This window comes from Periplaneta americana, chromosome 12 (genome assembly GCF_040183065.1).
Source record: "Periplaneta americana isolate PAMFEO1 chromosome 12, P.americana_PAMFEO1_priV1, whole genome shotgun sequence".
NCBI lineage: Eukaryota > Metazoa > Arthropoda > Insecta > Blattodea > Blattidae > Periplaneta > Periplaneta americana.
Window position 1 is genome coordinate 136,369,335 of NC_091128.1, and position 14,917 is coordinate 136,384,251.

The following is a 14,917-nucleotide window of genomic DNA, read 5'->3' on the forward strand; positions in this document are numbered from 1 at the left end:
GCCTTTCTTGGTTAGGTAAAAAGGCTTTTTAAATCTGTGTATTTCAAATTGTAAACTTCCCCAACAGAGGTTTTTTCCCCTTTCAAAGAAGTAAAAATGAATAAAACCCCTAAATATGTAGATTTATGTAATACCAAGCCATTATATGTAATGTGGAGTAAATATGTAAAAATATGTAGTATCAAATTTTTATATATTAATGGTCATTACAAGATTCGCAAAGATTTGTTATTTATATACGGTTAGGTTGAAAGGAATATAATATGTAATTACATAAAAATACGGTCCTTGAATGATAAAACTCCACCCTTTTGTTTACCTCAGTATTTTTCTTATTTGGAATTCAGTATAGTCTGCCTCGTCTACATTCGCAAATTTAAGCAATCAAGCAACAAAGGGAACTGAATATTGTAGCACCGGAAGCTTACTTACTCTTTGCTTTTCTTCTTTTCGTTTTAAATAAATTATCGTTGCTGATTCATTGTTAATTTACCAGTTCTATTTGGCAGAAGTAACACATTCCTTTTCCACTCAATGATTTTAAAGTTATGGATGTTGCGATAAAGCACACTCATACTAATTTCAATACGGTGCTTAAAAGCTATCACAAAAGCCTCTTATGGAATTCCACCCATATGAAATAGAGATGCGGAGATGCGGAAAAATGCTGACATGGCATAACAATTACGAGCAATTTTTGTGATGGGTTTAGTTATTTTCTCTCCGATGTCTTCCCATCAATGAGACCTAAGTGACACACGCCTCTTTAGCTCAGTGGCAGAGCACTGGTCTCGTAAACCAGGGGTCGTGAGTTCAAACCTCACAAGAGGCATGGTAAATTTTTAAATTATTAATATGGTAGAAGAGAGTTCGAATTAGTACAAATTTAATACGCGTTTTCGTTCGATACATATGAAGTAAAATAAACTCAAATTCATATACGGTAAAATATCATCTATAAGAGTGTTTCTTAATCATTTTGATGATAATGCCGGTTTACATCACACTATTCTAGTGCGCCTTCCTGGCCTAAAGTGTAGAGTGGAGTTGTAAGAAATATATAGGCATTATTCAGGAGAAGAGAGAAATAAATTGATTTCGGAATTGACATCGAAGGTAAATTAATTTACATTTAGGTCAGTAGATTCTATCTAGATTCCTTTTATTTCTTTATTTTAAATGTATTGTTGATGTTTTATTTGTTGCTTGTTTCTGGATATTTACTTTTATTAGACTACGTGTTTCTTTAATTTAGAAATAATATTTTATCTTTGATTGCACTTTAACTTATACTATTAATAAGCTCAAAAAGCTAATTCACTTTATTCCAATAACTATTTTCAGGATTTTGAGCAAATATGAACTAAACATTTTGAAAACTTTGATGCAAGGAGCTTTTTTAGTAACGTCAATATAAAATATACTTAAAAATATAATTTCAAAACTATTAGACCTAATTGCACCAAATTTTGTAAAGATGATATTATTATAGATCTGTTGATATAGTTTAAATTTCACAAATTTTGGTCGAACATTGTGGAAGTTTTAAAAGTCATAAATGTCCCCTTAAATGATTGACCCCAAAAATTACGATGGCTCTCAATATCTTAATTTAATCAATTTGATTTTTCTTGTTACGTGCATCTCACAAATCACTCTAATAAAACTCATTACATAATCACGACTGGAGGGTAAGGACTACATTTTCACAATCAATATACTCTATTTCAATCAATATTGCCATTATTATTTTTTCAACAAATACTCAAAAGTACTTAGAGATCACACACGTCGAGCAGGTAGACCCTATTAGTTTCTCCTAACCAATGAAGTGAAGTATTTACATAATAAATATTGCATTTAACAATAAAATGATTTACATACAATTAACTTTTCCTATTTCTCTTTTTGTTCCTAAAAAAACCTTTCCCTTTGCGATTTGTTTATATATGTAGGCCTACATGTATATTAAATAACTGAGTAATTAACCCTATTACATATCCAAAAATTTAGTAACACAAGTTATTGTAATAATTGCTGCCTTTATTCGCTGCATGTGCATCCCTGATGTCTACATTATGACGCTATGTAGTGGATGCGCTATGCGCTCGTGATCAAGGTCGAGCTATTCTACCATGATTGGGAGCTAATACCGTCTCATCCCTGATCTACATAATGGCTCGTATCTTAGAAACTAACGTATTCGATGTTTTGTATTTCATTTGCGCCAATCTACAATATATGAGTGTTCTGCATTATTTAAGAATCACTCTGTAAAATCTACATGCATAAATTATTCTTATACAGTGTTTTAAATATTAGTGTGCGGATATCCTGGTTTCGTACAGCTATTTTAATGTGAAAGGCTTTCTGATTAATGAAAGCTCTACACTATATAGTAGTCTTATGAAAATATAGAAGAGTCATGAACGAATATAATCGCCACCAACTTTCTCAGTAATGGATACGCGTATGAACCGCTAGCGAAAGCTAAGAAATTACGCTTTTAACTACATTATACCTAATTAAATGCTGAATAGTTACCGGCGAACTTGAAGCTTACTCTACTGCTGATCATACTCCACGGAAAGTCAATAGCGCTAAGTGCTTTACCGTGTTCTGAGTCAGTACAAAGACAAAAGAAAGAGAGAGAGTAATTTCTGAATATTATATTTAATCACCCTCTCAACCAACTAAGCGTCAGATTAGCCAGCGAATCTGCTGGTATGGGTTGAAATCCTGGTTGGGGCAATTTATCTGGTTGATGGCGAAGTGCATCAACCTCGGTTAAAAACGCACTAATCATAGCTTACGAAACTACAGTTAAACAGTAACCGTGGTTAAAGTGCACCATTCATAATCACCGATTACTTAAACATGGTTAGCTGACACTTCATTTAACCAGCGTAAAGTCTATGATGGTACACTGTTTCTACAAAATGACTAAAGGAAAGCATCCATACCTCTGCAAAGATAATAGTCAACGCTTAAAAACGACTGCGCTTAGTCCGTTCTACATCGAAATGAACGTGTCATACATTTTCGCGTTGCATTTGTTTGCCTTTGGGCGCTATTATAATTATTTGCGCGTTGCATTTCTTTGTTTTTCAGTGGTTAGGTTAAAATCGTACAAAATGGAAATTTGAATGCAAAAATGATTTATCTACATCCCAATGTGAGGTTGAAGTATCGATAGACTTAATTACTAGATTTAAATATATTGTATTAAGAAGATGGAATATCCATAAAGGAAAAGGATGCAGAAGATTAGTAGGAATGTGTGTACGATACAGGACCCCATTACACCAGGGAACTGTGCATTATCCTAAGATCTATCCATAACCTCTCTTTCTTCAGCCAGTGACATAGAGAAAGAGATATTCGAGTGTTCCCTCTTAAAATACAGAAAATAACAGCTACATAGAATCGTAATATAAGCAGCCGATCCATAGGAGAAATATGAATGTTTTTGTGTTATTTCAAGTGATCCATTTATTGCAGCAGAAATGAAATTGTAGATACACGAAATCTCTCCTGAAATTTTCTGTCACCTAATTCCTCGTAAGAATTCTTCCTTTCCACTAAAGAAACTTCACGCTCTCCATCATCTCGATCCAAATAATTCAAGTACCGGTGCGGTACAATAATAATCGTCTCCGAAATAATCACCTGTGGATCTGGCCGCCATTTTGTTTTACTTATTCTACTAATCACTGGTTTTCTCCTTTAACCGCTCGAATACGGCCGTTTAGAGATTAACCTTCTATTTAAGTCCTAACCGAGGTCGAACCACAGTAAAATGCTTAACCAGAGGTTAGGTGACAATTTTAACTGGTGGTTACACTAACCGACGTTGAAGCACGTGGGCATGAGGTTTTTCCGGGGTTTTCCCCTCAACCCATTATGAGCAAATACAGGGTAACTTTGAGCCTGGACTCTGGACTCTTCACTGACATTATTACCGTCATATCACTCAGACGTTAGATAACCATAGATGTTGATAAAGCGTCGTAAAAAACACTCAAAAACTAAATGTCGGTTACAGGTTGTTGATTATTAATTAGCATTAAGGAAGGAAGAAAAGGAAAAATTCGTGACATTTGAAGAAAACAGTAGCGACTTAGCCGACTGAGCTACGCAGATGACTTTGAATACTTTCCAAGATTAAAAAAAAAAAGTGAATGGTAACCTGTCAATTTTGGTCACTTCAGTCTTCAACTTGCCCTTAAATTATGTCAATTTTCTAGTGTTAAAATGAAAACTAAGTGGTAAATTACGTTAGTTGACTAGTTTCGACTTCGTATCCGTCATCTTCAGAATTAGTGCTTCTTCTGGTTTCCGGATATCGAAGCTACTCAACTAAGGTAATTTACCGTTTAGTTTTCATTTTAACATTAGAAAGTTGTTATTATAACAAAATTCTTAAAGGTGACATTTCTAAGAAACACATGAGAATTTGTACCATTGTCACCAAAATAATTAACAAATAATTATATCTGTCATGGTTAAGAAATATGTATTTTTAAACTCACATAAAATTGTACAAATCTCACTCTTAAATACAATAATTAAGAGGATCATTTCATAAATAATACATGGGTTGGCAGAATTTTGAAGTGGATGGTGCAATACCAAAGAAAATTACATCAGTTTGAGTTAAAGATTGAGGAAGAAGCACGTAGCCTATGTTCGTTTCGTCCATAGATACGGTGTTTAGGTAACGAGAGCTATGTTTTGCATATAACTACTCACGATTGTCTAAGAATGTACCCTTTCTTCCAAGGCATACCAATAGCCTAAACTAACCTAACCTGTCACTGATTCGATCTTACGAAAACTCGCCTTTTCTCTGTGAATCAGTAATACTGGTGACAGACTACAGTCACTAATCGCGATTATCGACCTAATCGCGATCGGGTTTGTAGTGTGTCACCAGCGAATAGGGATTATAAAGAATGGACACTGAGCGAATTTTCCTGTGTTTTGTTTCTCTGTGGGCCAGCGTATAGTTCCACTTTCAAGCGCTAGAGGTTAGTGTAATCGAGCATACACTAAAATAATAATTGAGAATAGAGTTGAGACACAGGATCCAAACATCGCCTACCTTATTGCATAATCCAGTAACGCTTTGCTTCAAATAACTTCGAGTTAACAGCTTTTCCTTATTTCTCAGTGACAAACTAGTTGTAATAATAATATTTTATATTTCAGATATCATAAATTATATTATAAAATAATATAATACATTATAAAATTAAGTATCGAATTCGTTTAATATTTGTATACAATATAATATAGGTATATGGTTTTACTTCTCGTAAGAGTTTTGTTTTTCCATTTTCAGCGCTATCAAATCATTACATATTTTAATTGTTGTTGGGGTCAACGTCTCAACTCTCATTATAAAGGAACTCTAGAGTCTAGACATTACAGTTAATGAGGATTTATTATTTTATGGATCCAATTTATTTTATTTGAGTACATAATGTACCTAGATGTATTAATTATATGTATTATATTTCCGCTGTGTCGACTGCTAGCTGGTGTGATGTCAGCGCCAACTCTAGGGAGAAAGCAGAATCTCACGCTTTAGCTGGCTTGAAGGTCATTGAAATCAGTCCGGCTACATCAAAGGTACCGACGCGAAGTGTCCATTCTTTATAATCCCTATTCGCTGGTGTCACCGTCCTGATCGCGATCAGGAGCTAAATCCTGTTCCCAAAACTACCCATAGATAATCGCGCCGAGGCACGGCCCAGTGGACGAAAGTAACGTTTTAGTAATCTTTGGTTTCGAATCACCTTGATTAATATTATTTAGGAAGTCGTGATAGCTTCTGCTATGGAATTTTGTTACCCCTTCCATTGTATTATGTGAAATAGAAACGAAAATGAATTTGGCTACTATTAGACATAGTGGAGAAATTTAAGTCATATGTGAGAAAAGTAAAAAGAAATATATTAACAAATGACAGACGAATTATTCATATTTCATATATATATATATATATATATATATATATATATATATATATATATATAGAGAGAGAGAGAGAGAGAGAGAGAGCAGTAGAAGGCTGCTGAAAGAGGTTTCATTTCAATAAATAATGGATTACAAACTGGAACTGGTTTCTTTTTCAGATTTTGAGTTTCAGTCTCCATTACGACGCTATCGTTGAGTTTAGGGTTGATTTTAAAAATATGTTTCATTGCAAAATAATATAAATTTTTGGCATTATGATATAAATTTTATAGGCTATAAAATCTCTTTTCAAAATAATATAAATAGTAATGATATAAATTGTATCAGTTTACATTGTAAAGCAGATAACAATTTTAACAAATAAATTCCCATATCAAGCTGCAAGAAAAAAAAAAAGGACTAAAACAATGAACAAACATCAAAAGAAAGTATGAACTTCAGGTGTTGTCCAGGAGGGAAACAAACATATACCTATGTACACAGAGAAAATTGTTTCCTCTATGGTAATTCAGCTGTTGACCACAGTCACGAAGCTCAATACGTAGTAAATATGCATCCATAGATAGTTGCTAACCACTAGGATCGTTAATATCGCCTCATTACAGACAATGCGAAATAGTACCGGCACAGTCAATTGTTCCTAGCACCCTCAAAACTCAAGCTTCGTGACTGCATATACTAGACTGTGTTGACCAGACAGGACCAAGCGTGACACCACATTTTCGGTAGTCGCGATCGGAGCTAATCGCGATTAGCATTATCGCGATTAGCGACTGTAGTCTGTCACCAGTATAAGGAAACGCACGGAAATGAGATACTGTATACCGTACCTTATTTTATTTCAAGGAGTGCAGTTCGGTGGTTTATTTGAACACCGAACTGCACTCCTTGAAATAAAATAAGGTATACATGTGCTTCCCTCCCTGCCGCCTTCCCCTTCCACCTCGCTAGAGCGATCCCGCCTGCACCTCTCCGTCGGCCATTACTTTCACAGCAATTTTCGACCCTTGTTTTCGGTATGAAATTTGCGTCGGCACTCAATTTTTTTTTCGTATGCGATGCGTATGACTCGACTACAACCCAAGGGTGTAAATACATTTGTAACTTAACGTAACGCTGTAGTAAAGAATTACTGTGCTCGAAACCTGGTATGCAACGATCCTTGGTGTAGTCAGCCGGTGTGGGTTTGGGAATGAGCCTAGCTTGAAAGGTTAGCGCAACAGATCGGAAAATATCGCAGTGCTGTGCCACAGTGCCCCTCTTCCAAAAATTCTATTCCATTTCATTCCAAGGTCAGGTTAAGTTAGACGACGTCCAGACCGAGCTATGTTAATGAAGTTTTTGTTCATATTATGATTATTTTTCAATTTAACTTCTTTCTCTATAGTGTACGCTAATGTGCTGTAGACAATATAATATACACTGCATAATGAATACGTTCGCATGGATAACTCAGTTCGTAAGTAAAAACACTTATTCTTAATACAGTAGTGTATTTTGATTAAACAAAAACCTAATGAAAATTATCGAACTCAAAATCGCGATATTTCCTAGTTTACGTAAATGGATGAACTACTTTTCTTCCCTCCTATGCCTATTAGGGTGATTTGTTTGTGTTTTACGCCAGTACCATCGAACTACAGTCGTGGAAGGGGATAGCAAACTGTGTTTCCGGTTCTCTGTAGGTATAGCCAGGTTAATATTAAAAATGTTAGTAAAAATAAAATGATGTCCCTGTATATGTATATTTTTATATTCTTTCTCCAATTACACAAAACAAACATGCAACATTTTGTTACGTTAACCTTCCAAAGATTTAAGACTTTCTAAATCGGTAGCTAAGTCTCTCGTGCTAAAATTCATCACTACTTTTCCTTTCCTGTAGCAATTACCGAATTAATGCTTTTTTTCTTATATTCAATTTTGAAACTCATGAACACATCAACACGTACTCCCAATAACACATCCTGATGAATGCAGTTACCGAACAGTGCTTTTCAAATATGGGTAAAGGTTCAATATGTATGCGCCACTCGAAAATATCCATAAAATTAAAATAGGCTTACTTTGAAGATCGGTAGGATTTATAATATGGCGTAGGGGAAATAGAATGTGATCAGTAGGAAAGTTGTATGCCCACTCGCTCCAATTAAATACCGGACTTTACTTATATACGAAATCCGTCGTGCGTGAATGAAGACCGCCATATTTCCTTAATGTGACGTAATATGAGGAAGAGGCTGATGGGATCTTCAGTATCACCAGCTATGGAGAATGGCGTTTGGAGGATGTAATATGAACCTAACCCCTCATATAATACTACACACCTAATCTAACCTCTCGCATAATTATACACATCTAACCTAACCTAACCTAACCTCGCACATAATACTACATATGTAATCTATTTTGTTTACAATGTTGTCATCCCTGCTACACCGAGTCGGGAGTCACTTCGTAGGTGAAGCGGGAAGCATGCCAAAAATGGCGACTCATTCGAACCCCTGATTATTTTTACATTTTGCTCCTGAAGTGCGTTTTATGCAATGATTAAGGTGTTAAAACAGTGAAAATCCCACATGTAGTGCAATATTAAGAAGTTAAAGTGTGTTGTGGCAGTGTTGAAATTCTGAAAAATTAATTTACAGTGGCGCGAACATATTGAACCTTCAATCAAACATTAACTCCCCCTTTAAATCTCGGCAACTATCTACAGAGATACGTTTCATAGTTAATGTTAAATATGCTGTTTGGACGCAGCCTTTGGTTAGGTATGTTATTTTTGTAAATGTAAATTGGCGCGAAGGAATTACCTTACTTACAGTACGATTATTTAGTCCTGACAGTCGCCGGAGATATTCGCGTGGGACAGGCGAGTCCATTTAGTTACGCCAAGGGGTGTTTGGTTTATTCACTCGCTTGCCTTTACAGACTGCTCGCCCTTATCTCTACTCCGGAACTCTCCCCACTCCTCCGATTACTTCCCCTCTTTCGCGTCGCTGAGCTGTCAGGACTAAATAATCGGTCTGTACCTACGGCTTTTAAGGAACCCGGAGGTTCATTGCCGCCCTCACATAAGCCCGCCATCGGTTCCTATCCTGCGCAAGATTAATCCAGTCCTACCATCACATCCCACCTCCCTCAGATTCATTTTAATGTTATCCTCCCATCTACGTCTCGGCCTCCCCAAAGGTCCTAGTCCCTCCGGTCTCCCAACTACCACTCTATATGCATTTCTGGATTCGCCCATACGTTCTACATGCCCTGCCCATCTCAAACGTCTGGATTTAATGTTCCTAATTATGTCAGGTGAAGAATACAATGCGTGCAGTTCAGCGTTGAGTAACTTTAAGGAATTACCTTAACATTATTTATTCTGTAAATTTAATACGTCACTAGTCATATGTGCTCCATACTAAGGTATATAAACTCAGTAATTATGAACCAATATGGAAGCCGAATCAGCACGAATGAAATGATGAGTGATATCGGCACAACAGTAACTTTCTTGCTAATGACAGATACTTAACACATGTTTATAACTATTCGCAATTCAGACATTATATTTATTATATTTACCTTATATTATTGGTCTAATACCATCAACGTGGTGCTAATAACAATTCTGTAGTATCCTCCGTGTTGGTTGAGTGATATAGGTACTCAATGCATTCTGGGTAACAGTGACCAAAATAATTGCTGTACCATTTATTTTCACATGTGAAATGTTAAGTATTTTAATGTTATCGTATATCACGTATTACTAATAATTATATCACTGACCTGTAAATGTAAAGAAACTGGTTTCCTGGCCTGTACATTTAAATTCGTTCGCTAAAGTGGAGAATTAAGCCTCTACAGTATTTGACGAGGCCTCTGGTGGCGCAATCCAACGAGTTAGGTGCAACTTAAGTCCTCTTGGGTGCAACCAAGCTGATCCACCGGTGGTTCAGCACTCCATGCCGTGGGGCATTGACGCCAGTGAGAGCTATTAGACTACGTAGGGTACTTAACTAGTGGCGCCACCGAAAATAGGCGGCTTGCTGGTAAACCGTCCCAACAACAGGTAGGGTAGGACAACATTAATTGGTGGCGTCACTATATAGCTGGAGCATTATTTAATAAATAGGCACCACAACTGCGCGCGCATCGCTACCACTCTCTTTACGTAACCACAAAGTTGGTAATGCCGGTTTATTGGTGTGATAATGTCGAATGAAAACATTAAAAGTGGTGAGAAAGACTAGCAAAAAGAAAAACATCTCTAATGCAATACATCTTCTAATCTTCGGTGACAATACACTTAACCTATGTCTCATTTTATGTAGCCCAAAAATTCGAAAAATGATGTTTTTTGACCTGCGAAAGCAATTTATCATCAGCACAGTTCCTCGAATAAAGTATAATATAATCCTTTTTCTTCTCTTGAAGCTAATATTGGATGCATATAGCTACATTTTCCTCACTCTCCGCCTCCTCATCAAGATTGCAAGAAGTGCTGCTGCAACACGATAGCCTAATGCACGCCCACACTCCGCTAACATGACAAATCCAAGGGCTTGGTTTTGAGGTGATTTCACATTCCCTATATTCTCCCGATCTTGTACCCTCAGATGATAACGAAGATGCTAAAACTTGACCTGACGAGTTCTGAAACTCCAAACCAACAGATTTCTTCAGATGCGGAGTTGGCAGAAAGTCATAGATAATGTAGAAGAATATATTACTAATCAATTTCTGTCTCTTATTCATCTCAGAAACTTTTGTCACAGCGAAAAAAAAAAAAAAAAAAAGCTACCAACTTTTCTTTGGATTTTATTTTAAATATTAATTTAATTTAAATTCAATTAATTCGATTTTATTTAATTCACTTAATATTATGTAATTCAGTTTAGATTACTTTAATTAATTTTATAATTTTTCATTTAATCCACATATACCTTCCAAGATGTAAAGCCACAGATTAGCGTGTTCCATTCTCATATGAGTTTTTTTTTATTTAATTTAATTTATTATCATATACCTGAAAAAAATTTAAATTCAATTTGTTTTAAATTAATTTCATTCAATATATTCGTATATAATGGAATTAATTTTATTTTGATGATTTTTTTATTTAATTTATCATATTTCAATTTTTTAAATTTATTACATACAATTGAATTTTATTTATTTTTATTTCATTTAATTCAGCTTATTTTATTACATTTTAATTTAACTTAATTTATTATAATTTAATTCATTTTATTTTAATATAATTTAATGTCACTTAATTTATTTTAACTTAACACAATTACATATTTTAATTTATTTTAATTTCGTCTTACTTACTTTACTATACACTTTTCAGTCTAATTTAATGTATTATGTTTAATGTTAATTCAATTTAATTTATTTTAACTTAATGTAAATTTAGACAATTTTTAAACTGAAAGAAGCTTCTTTCGACATCAAATGAGGTGAATGGAGTGTAAGTGAAAAGTCACACATTGTCATTTGCGAATTTGTTCCCTTCCTTCACAAAGTTGCAGAACACTGCGTAGCGACTATTTTTTTGTATAACACTGTGGAATTTGTCTTCTACCTTATCAGTATGATGGCTAAGAAGTAATATCTCTTATCAGTAAATTTGCAGTTTAATCAAACTACTATTTCAAAAATTAATTTTTCTCAAACTTGACAAGAAATGTATTTTTCTGCTTTGCAAGATCTTCTATTCGAGGGTAAAATATTAATTAACTGCCCAATTTTGTGAACATAATAATAATGTACAGTAGTTATTCTATATACTAGAATAGGTAAACTAAATAACCATTTTCGTAGACATGCAGTATCACTTCTTAGCCACTGATATGGTCCTTGCGGTGCCTTCATAATTTATTGTTTCTGATACATTCTCAATTATTTTGATACCTTAGAACATTTGTAGACCAGACATTTCCAGTTATGAAATGCAGATTTTCATACATATTTTCTGAAGTCAGGGATTTTGCCGTTTTAGTAACAGCTGAATCTTCACCATTTAATGCGTTAACAACTCATGTGACTTCATTGTAAAGCTGTGCGTAATATAAAGCCGATTATTCTGAATGTCTTGCATTCAATACTCAGTACTGTACTAGGGGAAAGGGGAGGACTTACGTCATACTGACATCTCCAGAGCACCGGTAACTTACATAGTTTTATTAGCCCCCCCCCCCCCAAGTCGTGCGATCAACTTTATAGCAGTTATAACTCATTTTCTTTTTTTAAAAATATTAATGAGATAATGATAAAAATGTTAATTTTAACTTTGTTCCAATATGAAAAAAATGTATGAATATATGAGTGCTTTTAATATCAGTAGTTGAATAAATCTAAGTAGTAAAAATTATGGACCCATGAATGATAGGGGAGTAAAAAAATTAATAAAAGTGACTAGTTGATAGAAAGTAGCCTAACTAGAAATATGCTAGCCAACATAATGCAAATAACATCAGAGAGGTAATATGATAAGCAAGTGTGTGATGATGCGTTATCTTAAAGTTAACTTGTAAACTATACTCCATAAACTATAAGTTCAAGGATAAATTAACTCACCTCCTATTATTTCTTCCTGTTCATGTAGACACCATCTGCAGCTGAAGAATATGTTTTCAGCAACAACGTTTTCCTGTCCTGAGGAATGCATGCATGCTTGGTTCGAGTCCCAGGCACTGTATGAGCGTTTCTAAATCTATTTTTTTTTTTTCCAAAAACTTCACTTCTCGTGAATGATCATAACTACTGACATAACATGTTAAAGTTTCAAATTACTCTGAACTCTGCGCCCATTGATATAAATTCATAGGCGTAAGATTTATTTGTAGTAAGTTGAAGGCTGGTCTTCATCACAATTATTATTTAAATTTAACTAAAATTAGTTGTTCTGGATAAATAAATGGATTAAGTAATAATAATAATAATAATAATAATAATAATAATAATATTAGATTGATGTATAAATTCATGGCTTTTTTTCATCATCACAACACTGTGTTGTTAGGAGATTATTTATCGTTGTCATTTGAAGTGTTATGCTTGTAAATACATCTTGAATTTTGTGAATTTCAAGAAAGTTTGTACAATTCATGGGCTAAAAAGGATGGAGTGTCAAGTGGAAAAAAACAAACACTTTCGACATATTATTCTTCTGTTTGTGTTTAATATAGGAGCAAAGGCAGAGGAGACAGCTCGAAACATTTGTGCCGTGTACGGGAATAATACCATCAGAGAAAGCACTGCAAAAAAAATGGTTCTGACGTTTCAACATACAACACCTCATACAAAATTAGTATCCATCCACAGAAGATCATATTATGCATTTGATGGGATAAAAAAAGGCATCATGTCCTACGAATTGCTTCCCAGGTATGTAACCATAAATGCCGATATTCATTGGCAACAATCAGGCACCTTGTGGCCGTAATTGAAGAAAAACGACTGGTAAGACTATAAATTGCAATATGATAATGCACATCAGCACTCTGCTCACATGATGAAAGCAGCTATCCAAGAGCTTGGTTGGGAGGTTATTCCACATTCTTCTCTTGCATTATTATTTTAGAAGTCCTCTTCCATCTGTAGCAGTCATTTATTAAAAAATTTACGTTCTTCTTCTCCTGGGTATTTCATTGGCTTTTTTCCTTGCTTCTTTATGTCCCTTCTCTAATTCTAATCATTCTTTCAATATATTCTGTACCGTATATTTCTTATTTTTTAAATTATGTCTTCCTGGCATTCTTAATAAAACCACTCTCGTTTATCTTTTTTCTTCTTATAACCTAATACTATCTTAGCTGCTGTTGTCACATTAGACTTTAACGGTGCCCATATTTCTTAAGCAGATTCTGAAACATTTTCTATTTTATCATTATTAAAATTCTGATATATTTTAATTTTAAGTATTTCTGTTATGCCATTTTCTCTGAGAGATGTTATGTTAAATTTAGATGGTCACTATCAATGTTAGCACCTCACAATGATATTACGTCCAGAATAGCTGTTGTAAATCATCCATTTATTAGGACATGATCTATCTCATTAAAAATTACTCTATCTGGTGGAAATGTTCTCTTGTGTTTTGATTTGTGAGAGAAGAAGGTGGAGCTAATAACTGTACTTTTAAATGTTGCAAAATCAATCATTGTCCATTATCACTTGAAACATCATGTCAGCTAGCTGTTCCAACTGTTCCTCTGTGTTGTCCTTCCTTTCCAATTTGTGCATTTAAATCACCTAAAATCAGTTTTGTATCATTAAATGATATTTAAATCCTGGTTAAGACAAGTTACCTGGTTGAGGTTGTTTCCCCGACTTTTCCCTCAGCTCATTAAGAGCAAATGCTGGGTAACTTTCAGTGCTGGACCCTGGACTTATCTCGCTAGCATTATCACCTTCACCTCACTCAGATGCTCGATAACGAAAGCAGTTGATAAAGCATTGTAAAATAATCAATTAACAAAATTGGAATTGAATCATATACTCTTTTCAGCTCTTCATAAAATTCTTCTTTAACTTCCTCTTCTTTATCATTAGCAGGAGCAAGAGCATTGAAAAGTCATATTAAAAAATTCTCTAATTCTCAAAGTACCGGTACATATTCTCTCGTTAATAGGTTTAAAATATAGAATGATACCTGTAACATCCATTTTTATTACAAAAGCAACACCATACTTTTTAATACCAGTCTTCTTAGCATTGTGACAGATGGTGTGTGTCCTAATATCCATGATACCATCACCTAACTATTTTTTAAGTGCCACTATTTCAAGGTTACAAGTGCAACTAAATCGTAGTTCAGTATACACGGATTTTAAGTCAAATGAAAGTGCTCATCATATATTTGAAAAGTGATTTATAAACATTTAATTTGGTTTTGTATGGTTCAGTTTTAAATTCTGAAGAGTATTGAGTA

At 34.4% G+C, this 14,917-nt stretch overlaps 1 non-coding gene across 1 annotated transcript; it reads left to right on the forward strand.

The window, feature by feature from the left end:
- The first annotated feature begins 760 nt into the window (after window positions 1-760).
- On the forward strand, window positions 761-832 carry TRNAT-CGU (transfer RNA threonine (anticodon CGU)). Its single transcript has one exon. It is a non-coding gene; the product is annotated as a tRNA-Thr (tRNA).
- The last annotated feature ends 14,085 nt before the right edge of the window (window positions 833-14,917 follow it).